At 43.9% G+C, this 9,648-nt stretch overlaps 1 pseudogene; it reads right to left on the bottom strand.

Moving 5' to 3' along the window:
- Positions 1 to 465: 465 nt before the first annotated feature.
- LOC139257760 (probable G-protein coupled receptor 139) lies at positions 466 to 8,559 on the bottom strand (annotated as a pseudogene).
- Positions 8,560 to 9,648: the final 1,089 nt, after the last annotated feature.

Below are 9,648 nucleotides of genomic sequence, written 5' to 3'. Positions count from 1 at the left end.
TTTCTGTATCTATCCCAGTGAGGATGCAGAGATTAATCTCCTGCACAGTCTTCTTCCACCTTGATTTTTTTCTGGTGTATCACCTGATTTTCAAAAAAGTATTTCTTCAAAGATCAGCAGAGATCCGAGAAAGTTTTCAACACTGAGAAACTGTATTCCCCCTGACTGAGGGGAAATGGTGAACTAATGGTCTAATGTGTAAAATAATGGCACAAGGCTCCCATTGCCAATATACCCCTGGATACCGAGCACAGCCCCTGACTGTCTGAGGCATCAATCCGCTCTTGGGTAACGTGCTGCCCTGGGGGAACACATGTCTGCAAGGACCCTACTATGATATCAACTTACTGTTAAGATTCAAACAGCTTGAGATATGTTTCATAAAATATAAATTACATAAAGCCGACAGTGAAATTAACAGAATATGACATAACAATATATGATATGAAAAAATATGAAACCTTCTCATCGAACTAACTTGAGCATCATTGTGAAAGGATATGTGACTACATTCCTCAAATCCTCTCTGAATTTCTTCTGGGTCACTGCGTAAATAAAAGTGTTCGTGCAGCAACTCAGGAGCTGGAGCATGAAGCTGATTTCCGATACAAACATGGGCAGAGAAACAGTGTATCCCAAGTCATCCAATCGTCTCAATATAGAACAGACCATGAACACCACCCATAACAGTATGAAATTCCCCGATATAACAAACAGTACAATCATCGATTTCCTCCAGTCTCCATCTCTGGGTCACTAGGGCTCTCGCCACTGCTCCGACCCAGGAGTCTACTGCGGGCTCTGCTGGACACTAAAATGTGTCTGACTGTTAAAGCATTGAACAGTCGAATCAAAATAAATAGAATAAAAGGTGTTAAAATGTAATGCATTAATTCAATGATAGTCCAGACCAGCGAACGAGATACACCAATTGTCACACTGCAAAACCATGGACTGTTGGACAGCCAATATTCACTTGTATACAGAAAATACCAAAAAATGTTCCTCAGACAGCTCAGCACTGTCTCTGTTCCTAGAACCACAGTCGCTGTTTGCTCCGTGCAATATTTCGATTTCAGCTTCTGGCAACAAATGGCCACAAACCGATCGAAGGTGAAAGTGACCGTGAACCAGACAGAACAATCTGTGTCTACATAAAGCAGGATAGCGTGGATATTACACATTCTAACGTGCAACAGAAAAAGAAATTGATCCCGATAAACAATAGGAATCTGCCTCAGTATCAGATCGATGATCACGACCAGTAGATCCACCGCTGCCATGGCCACCAGGTAGTGAGTGACACATTTGGAGAGACCACACTTTCCCCGAGACAGGATCACAATCGTCACCACATTAACTGTGAGCAAGAGGAAAATAGGAACATTATTCACAAACAGCGGATACATACAGTAGTTTGTTGTGTTTTCAAAGACATGACAGAGTCGGATCTATAACAGGGATAATATCGTTCTTCACAATAACATGAGCTGCACCAAGAATTTTGCTGCTTGGCATTTCATCAAGTGATGGAACCATTTCATATTATCGGTGATGGAGATACGTGGAGATTTGTAATCAGAGGAATCGGTAAATTATCGCAAAATATGAGACACAATGGGACCAAATGAAACACGGTTCAAACCAGAACCTGATTTTAGAACAAACCCTAAAATAATGAATGGAGAAGTGTGAGCTTCACCTATACGTGAGCCAGCGGGAGAATGAAATGGGAGGGTATTTGCAGGATTGAATTGCAGAGTGTACGAGTTAGTTGTTGGAGTGATACAGCTGAACTTACTGTCCCGAGGTGGGGATGGAATAGAAGAGGCCTGGCAGTAAGAGGAATGGGACAATCGATGGTGCCCTTAAGATGGGATTTTAAGCTGACAACACCCACTCTCTGTGCTCATAGATCGACAATGGTCATTGGTTCAAGGCATTGAACGCACCTGTACAATGTCACAACCCAAACCTGGCTATCAAATGTTTGTAATCTACGCAATAGTATCATAGGAGTTACTGGATGAATAAAAATACTACAGTTCATCAAATTTACCTTGTAGCTTCCGGGTTGTCGCACGATGTAATGATGATTGCGTCGTTGTCTAATCAGAGCAATCAATCGCTGCCAACAGTGTACAATCGAGCCAGGCATGATTGGAAGAGAAGCCCCCTGGTGGCGAGCATTGGGAAGTACAGATCCAACGGCATGTGTCCCCTCTCAGCAGCTACTTTTACCACATGACATGTCTCCAATTACAACTGCAGCAACAAGGTATTTATGTCTCGTCTTTAACACAGTGAAGTTTTCCAAGGTGCTCCGCAGGTGTATTATAATATAAAAATTAATGCCCAGACACATAAGGATAAAGTGCGGCAGACGACCAAATCTTAGTCAAAAAGGTCGGTTTGAAGGAGCGTCTTAAAGGTGGAAATCGAGGGAGAGAGACAGAGAGGGTTCGGCAGTGAATTCCAGAGCTTAGGGCCCAGGTAACAGAAGGCACGGCCACCAATGTTTGAGCGATTAAAATCAGGGATGCTCAAGAGTGCAGAATTAGAGGAGTGCAGATATCTTGGGGGGTTGTCGGGCTGGGGAAGTTTACAGAGAAAGGGAGGGGTTTAACAACAATATTTTGAAATAGAGGCGTTACTTAATGGGGAGACAATGTAGGTCAGCAAGTACAGGGGATGGGTGAACTTGGTGCGAGTTCTGACAGGGCAGCCGAGTTTTGGATCAGCTCAAATTTACGTAGGGTAGAATGTGGCTGGGCAGGGGTGCATTGGAACAGTCAATTCTACAGGTAACAAAGGAATGAGTGAGGGTTTCAGCAGCAGTTGAGCTGAGGCAGGAGTGGAGACGGGCGATGTTATGGAGGTGGAAAAAAGCAGTATTAGTTATGGAACGGTATATGTTCAGAAGCTCATCTCAGGGTCACATATACCAGCAAGGTTGCAAACATTGTGATTGAGACTCAGACAGAAGGTGGGGAGAGTGATGGTGCAAGTGGCTGGAGAACGCAGATTGTGGCAGGGACCAAAGGCAACAGCTTCCCAATATTTTATGGGAGAAATTGTCTGCTCATCCAGAACTGGATGTCGGACCACAGTCTGAAAATTTAGAGTCTTTGGAGGGGTCAAGGGAAGTGGTGGTGACTTCGAGCTGAGTGTCATCAGCGTACATGGGGAAACTGACGCTGTGTTTTCGGATGATATCGCCAAGTGGTAGCATGCAGATGAGAAATAGGAGGGGGCCAAGGATAAATCCATGGAGGACACCAGATGTAACAATGCGGGAGTGGGAAGAGAAGTCTTTGCAGGAGATTCTCTGGCTAAGATTAGAAAGATAAGAATGAACAAGCTGAGTGCAGTCCCACCCAGCTGGATGACTTTGGAGTGTCGTTGAAGGAGAATGGAGTGGTCAGCAGTGTGAAAGAATGCAGATATGTCAAGAAGGATGAGGAGGGATAGCTTATCTTTGTCACAGTCATGTAGGATGACATTTCTGACCATGATGAGCTGTTTCGGTAATGTGGCATGGGCAGAAACCTGAGTGGACAGAATCGAACATGGAAGTGGGAAAGATGCACACGGATTTGTGAGGCGACAACGCATTCAAGGACATTGGCGAGGAAAGGGCGGATGGACACGGGGCGGCAGTTTCCAAGGACAGAGTGGTCAAGCGGTTTGCTTTTTTGAGGCGAGGGTTGATCACAGCAGGTTTGAAGGAGAGAGGGATAGAGCGCGAGGAGAGAGAACCATTAACTGTGTCTATTAACATGGGAGGCAGGAAGGAATGTTGGGTGGTGAGCAGTTTGGTGGTAATAGGGTCGAGGGAGCAGGAAGTGATACATGAACAATTTCAGCACAGATAAGTCATGAGGGGAGATTGGAGAGAAAGTGGAAACATATGCAAGTCCCGGGCTAGGGCAGGGCGATCCTTAGAGGAAGTTTGTCACGGTGGCCTCGGGGAAGGAAGCAAAGTGGCAGAGGCAGCTGATTGGATGGTCTCAATCTTAGAGACAAAGAAGTGCATGAGCTCCTAATATTGTTGTGGGATGTGAGGATGAAGGAGACTGGGGAGAGGGTTTAAGAAGATGGTTAGCACTCGACAATGGAAGCCGGGTTGATCTTTGCATTCCAGAATGATTCTGGAGTAGGGAGCAATTTTGTCAGACAGGAGCAGGACACAATAATACATTATTATTGGCGGTGAATGGCTAAACCAGTTGTCCGCCATATCCGTTTAAGTCTGTGTCTCTTGGACTTCAGGGAGTGAAGTTGGGTACTGCACCAGGGGGAACAGCCAGTGTGAGAGAGAGACTGATTGTTTTAATCGGGACTGGGCCAACAAATGTGGTGGTGAGGGTGTGGTTGAGCAGATCGGTAGCTGCAGAAATATCGTGGTGAATGGAGGGCCGAAGGCTGGACAGTTGGGATCTCGTAAGTGCAGTTGTAAGAGAGTCGGGAGAGAGAGTTTTCCAGGGCGGTCACAGAAGGACGTAGGTTTGGTGTGGGGCGAGGGGAAAGACACATACACTCTATCCTGGAAAGGTAATTTTTGAAGCATATTTATCGAACTTGCCTCTGAATGAGTCAACTCTCACTGCTTCCACCATCTCCCTCGCGAGCCTGTCGCATATACATTTAAAATTACAACTAGTTTACATTATCTCATGTAGAAATATTGTTCCACATTTGTGCTCCTAATACAAAATGTTAAATTCTGAATTACTTTTGTTTTGGATATTAGATGTGATTCCAATTTTGATGCTTTGCCCTTGGATTCCCGATGGATTAACATTCCAGGAGCCGAGTAACTGACATCCTATGCTCTTCTGAAGGAAACAACATCTCGGGCTCAGGGGAAAGGGTGGGGAGTGGGAATAGCTGAAGTGCCCTTGCAGAGATCTGGCACAGGCTAGACTGGCAGCATGTCCTTCTGTGCTGTAACCATTCTCTGATTCTACACTCGGCAATTGGAAATTCATGTTCACGTGTCATGTGCTGCACCAAGAATACAACGGCGGAAAATGTCCCCTTAATATCATTCATTTTACCGCACAATTTCTCAATTACCTTACAGGTTACAGTTGGAACAATGCTGCTCTTACTGTAAATAGTGGAATAATATGATTCAAACTATAATCGCCCAGATTTTGCGGTCAGTGGAAACGTGATGGTGCTCACCGCTGACCTCGAACAATGCTGCCCACAAAGATCCAGTGATTCCTGTGGCATCAATATCACCCTGCTGATAGTAACTTACATTTGAGGGCAAGTATAGGGGATCTCCAGACTCCAACAACAGTGATGTCATGAAGCTGGCTCAGCAGCCAAACACATTGAACAATTCACAGATTGCAAATTGGGAAGTAAAATACACTGATTATCCTTCACGTTTTAATTATTTTACAGAGAGCGAAATATAGATTGGGACAGGAATAATGTAGAAACTGAAATAATATAAGGAAACATGTTTTTTCAGTTATAAATAACCATGGAATTTTTATCATTGTGGAAGATTTTGACATAACATCGGTACAAAATTAGATTTTTAGTGCCAGAACGATGGTTCAGCAGTAATTAGAACGTAATACACCATCAAAAACACAATTACGTCTCTTGCAACAAGGCTTGACTATTTCCGGGGCTTTTAAGAGAGATATAACAGCATAAAGTTTAATTTATGTCAGCAAGTTGAATTGATTGCCGGCTGTGGGGAGTTTAACAGCGAGTCCAAGGGAGGAACAAGGAATGACTGGCAGCAACTCCTGGATTTCCACCTGTAACTGCGCATGTGCTTACTCCGGACATTGCTCTCAGATTCACAGTTGTAATGATGGCAAATGCTGAGAGCAAATCCCAGGCCATTACTCCAAAACTGGGTTTCAGAAGCGAGAATCGTAAAATCGTAGAATAGTAGAGCACAGGAGGAGGCCAATCGGTGCATCGGATCTGTGCAGGCAAATATTTCCATTCTATTCAAACACTGTGACTCTTGCTCTTTTCCTCAAGTGGTGTGAGTGCACTCGGCTTTTAATTCATATAATGAATAAATCACAATCCAACAACGAATAGTGTCACTAACAAAACACTACGCTGCAATGACGAAACACTCGATCAGCGATATGATGAACTGTATCAGATCGGCACGGGATTCAATTGATAATGCAGATTCAGTCTCAGTAATCAAACCATTAAATGTGCTGCATAATAATAAACCGGGATCAAAATTAGAACTGTAATTTAACTATTCAGAAACAGTGACATAACTTAAAACGGGAAATGATGGAAAGCGCGGCAGCTGAATCAGATTGTATTATCAATGATTCTGTCAGCTAACTGTTCTGACTCATTTGTACAATTAAATAATCAACTGTCTAATGCAGAAATTGCCTAATTTGTGTGAGATCATGGAACAGTTTCTCAGCCGAAACTCGGACTCAGAATTTACAGCAAAGTATCCCCTTTAAAGTGAGAGAATAAGTAGTATGGCTGGTCCCATCGCCTGACAGAAGAGTCAGATCTAAATACGACTGCTGAAATGGAACTAATAATGAGAAATGAAAGACACAGCATCCATTGAACTGCTAGCAATGAATGGGAGTTCACATCAGTGCAGCATGGACCAGAATCAAACACACACAGGAGCGATTCACAAAACAACAGAGAGGCAGGAGAAAGGAAGGAAGAAAGAGTACTGAAGGAAGTGGTCCTAGAAATAGTGGATGCATTGGTGGTCATTTTCCAACAGTCTATCGACTCTGGATCAGTTCCTATGGACTGGAGGGGAGCTAATGTAACACCACTTTTTAAAAAAGGTGGGAGAGAGAAAACGGGTAATTATAGACCGGTTAGCCTGACATCAGTCGTGGGGAAAATGTTGGAATCAATCATTAAGGACGAAATAGCAACGCATCTGGAAAGCAGTGATAGGATGGGTCCAAGTCAGCATGGATTAATGAAAGGGAAATCAGGCTTGACGAATCTTCTGGAATTTTTTGAGGAAGTAACTAGCAGAGTGGACAAGGGAGAACCAGTGGATGTGGTGTATTTGGACTTTCAAAAGGCTTTTCACAAGGTCTCACCCAAAAGATTGGTGTGCAAAATCAAAGATCATGGTATTGGGGGTAATGTACTGATGTGGATAGAGAACTGGTTGGCAGACAGGAAGCAGAGAGCAGGGATAAACGGGTCCTTTTCAAAATGGCAGGCAGTGACTAGTGGAGTGCCGAAGGGCTCAGTGCTGGGACCCCAGCTCATTACAATATACATCAACGATTTAGATGAAGGAATTGAGTGTAATATCTCCAAGTTTGCAGATGACACTAAACTGGGTGGCAGTGTGAGCTGTGAGGGGGATGTTAACAGGCTGCAGGGTGACTTGGACAGGTTAGGTGAGTGGGCAAATGCATGGCAGATGCAGAATAATGTGGATAAATGTGAGGTTATCCACTTTGGGGGTAAAAACGTGAAAGCAGAATATTATCTGAATGGCAGCAGATGAGGAAAAGGGGAGGTGTAACGAGACCTGGGTGTCATGGTTCATCAGTCATTGAAAGTTGGCCTCCAGGTACAGCAGGCGGTGAAGAAGACAGATGGTATGTTGGCCCTCATAGCTAGGGGATTTGAGTACAGCAGCAGGAAGGTCTTACTGCAGTTGCACAGGGTCTTGGTGAAGCCTCAACTGAAATATTGTGTTCAATTTTATCTTCTAACCTAAGGAAGGACGTTCTTGCAATTGAGGGAATGCAGCGAAGATTCTACAACTGATTCCCGGGATGGCTGGACTGACATATGAGGATAGACAGGATCAACTGGGCCTTTATACGCTGGAGTTTAGAAGGATGAGAGGGGATCTCATAGAAACATGCAAGATTCTGATGGGACTGGGCACGTTAGATGCGGGAAGAATCGTCCCGATGTTGGGGAAGTCCAGAACCATGGGACACAATCTTAGGATAAGAGGTAGGACATTTAGCACTGAGATGAGGAGAAACTTGTTCACTCAGAGAGTTGTTAACCTGTGGAATTCTGTATCGCAGAGAGTTGTTGAGGCCAGTTCATTGGATATATTCAAGAGGGAGTTAGATATGGCCCTTCCGGCTAAAGGGATCAAGGGGTATGGAGAGAAAGCAGGAAAGGGGTACTGAGGGAATGATCAGCCATGATCTCATTGAATGGTGGTGCAGGCTCGAAGGGCCGAATGGCCTACTCCTGCACCTATTTTCTATGTTTCTATGTTTCTATCAATGAATGAATGAATGAATTGCCGGAGTGCAGCACCTTTCATGACCACAGGATGCCCCAAAGTGTTTTCAGACATCGATGTATTTTAAAGTTTATTCGTTGCTATACTGCAAGGAAAGTAATTGAATAAAAAGCTGGACACATGGACTAAGATGCCATTTACTGTTAATCTCGGGTTATTGAAATACCGGCTGAAAGGAGGAACATACCAGGGACACCCACTGCAGCCAGCAGAGGATAATACATCTTTTGGACATCAACAATTGCCCATAGAATCTGGAGCTTGATGAGAAAACCAAGAGACATTTTCCCTTGCGATTAGAATCGATGAATCGATGGTTGGTATTAATGCTGGGAGCAATTCACCAATTGAGACAATGCGAAGATTCCCCTTATTTATAGGTGAGAGAATCCATCCAGTTATAACATTTCCCCTGCTGACTGGGTTTAGTTACAGTTACTGAACAAACAGATGATATCAACAACTTTCACAGCAAGACTTTTAATAACATGAGCACAATTCCCAATCAGATAAAGCCCAGAAGACCCAGAGACAAAAGTCTTACATTCCTAAAAGAATAACATAATTGCCTTTTCTTAAAAAAACTTATAAGGAAATACTGGAAATGGTAGAATCATAGAAAGTTACAGCACAGAGAGCAACCATTGGGCCACCGTGTCTATGTGGGCTGAAAAGGAGCTCTGCAGCCTAATCCCACTTTCCAGCTCTTGGTCCGTAGCCCTGTCGGTTACAGCACTTCACGTGCATAACCAAACCCTTTGTAAATACGATGCGGTTTTCTGCATTTACTACCATTCAGGCAGTGACCTCCAAACCCACACTAGTGTTTGGGTTCAGAAGTGTTCTTCACTAATCCCCTCTAATCCTTCAAATCTTTATTTAATTCTCTCCCGCTTGGTAATTTCCATCTCTGCTGAGGGAATTAGCTCCATCCTAACCCACTCTATCTGGGCCCCACATCATTTCATGCACCGCAATCAAATCTCCCCTCCACATTCTCTGTTCCACAGTAAACAACCGCAGGCTATCCAATCTTGTCTCATGGCTAAAATTGTCCAGTCCTGGCAAAATCCTTGTGAATCTCCGTTGTACCCTTTGCAGTTCAATTAACATTTCCTGTGATTTGGTGAACAGAACAGTGCTCAGTACTCTCGCTTTGGCCTAACTACAGTTTTAAACAGTTCAAGCATAATAGAAACATAGAAAATAAGTACAGGTGAAGGCCCTTCGAGCCTTCACCACCATCCAATATGATCATGGCTGATCATGCAACTTCAGTTCCCCATTACTGCTTTCTCTCCACGCCACTTGATCCCTTTAGCCGTAAGGGCCACATCTAACTCCCTTTTGAACACATCTAACGAACTGGCCTC

The sequence above is a fragment of the Pristiophorus japonicus genome, unplaced genomic scaffold, assembly GCF_044704955.1.
Source record: "Pristiophorus japonicus isolate sPriJap1 unplaced genomic scaffold, sPriJap1.hap1 HAP1_SCAFFOLD_91, whole genome shotgun sequence".
Classification (NCBI taxonomy): domain Eukaryota; kingdom Metazoa; phylum Chordata; class Chondrichthyes; family Pristiophoridae; genus Pristiophorus; species Pristiophorus japonicus.
The sequence above is the reverse complement of the archived record's forward strand: the minus strand, read 5'-3'. Positions and strand labels throughout refer to the sequence as shown.